Source organism: Physeter macrocephalus, chromosome 1, assembly GCF_002837175.3.
Source record: "Physeter macrocephalus isolate SW-GA chromosome 1, ASM283717v5, whole genome shotgun sequence".
Lineage (NCBI taxonomy): Eukaryota > Metazoa > Chordata > Mammalia > Artiodactyla > Physeteridae > Physeter > Physeter macrocephalus.
The window spans coordinates 83,911,230-83,912,318 of NC_041214.2; positions in this window are offsets into that span (position 1 = coordinate 83,911,230).

Consider the following 1,089-nt stretch of genomic DNA (forward strand, 5'->3'; position numbering starts at 1 on the left):
GTTTTCCATAGTGGCTGTATCAATTTACATTCCCACCAACAGTGCAGGAGGTTTCCCTTTTCACCACACCCTTTCCAGCATTTATTGTTTCTAGATTTTTTTGATAAATGGCCATTCTGATCAGTGTGAGGTGATACCTCATTGTAGTTTTGATTTGCATATCTCTAATAATTAGTGACGTTGAGCATCTTTTCATGTGCCTCTTGGCCATCTGTATTTCTTCTTTGGAGAAATGTCTATTTAGGTCTTCTGCCATTTTTGGATTGGGTTGTTTGTTTTTTTGATATTAAACTGCATGAGCTGCTTGTATGTTTTGAAGATTAATCCTTTGTCTGTTGCTTCGTTTGCAAATATTTTCTCCCATTCTAAGGGTTGTCTTTTTGTCTTGTTTATGGTTTCCTTTACTGTGCTAAAGCTTTTAAGTTTCATTAGGTCCCATTTGTTTATTTTTGGTTTTATTTCCGTTTCTCTAGGAGGTGGGTCAAAAAGGATCTTGCTGTGATTTATGTCATAGTGTGTTCTGTCTATGTTTTCCTCTGAGTTTTATAGTGTCTGGCCTTACATTTAGGTCTTTAATCCATTGTGAGTTTATTTTTGTGGATGGTGTTAGGAAGTGTTCTAATTTCATTCTTTTACATGTAGCTGTCCAGATGTCCCAGCACCACTTATTGAAGAGGTTGTCCTTTCTCCTTTGTATATTCTTGCCTCCTTTTTGAAAGATAAGGTGACCATATGTGTGTGGGTTTATCTCTGGGCTTTCTATCGTTTTCCATTGATCTATATTTCTGTTTTTGTGCCAGTACCATACTGTCTTTTGTGTGTGTGTGTGTGTGGATATATTTTATTTTATTTTAATTATTTTTATTTTTTTTGAATTTTTGAATTTTATTTTAGTTTTTTTTATATAGCAGGTTCTTATTAGTTATCCATTTTATACATATTAGTGTATATATGTCAATCCTAATTTCCCAATTCATCACATCACCCCCCATACTGTCTTGATTACTGTAGCTTTGCAGTATAGTGTGAAGTCAGAGAGCCTGATTCCTCCAGCTCCATTTTTCTTTCTCAAGATTGCTTTGGCTATTC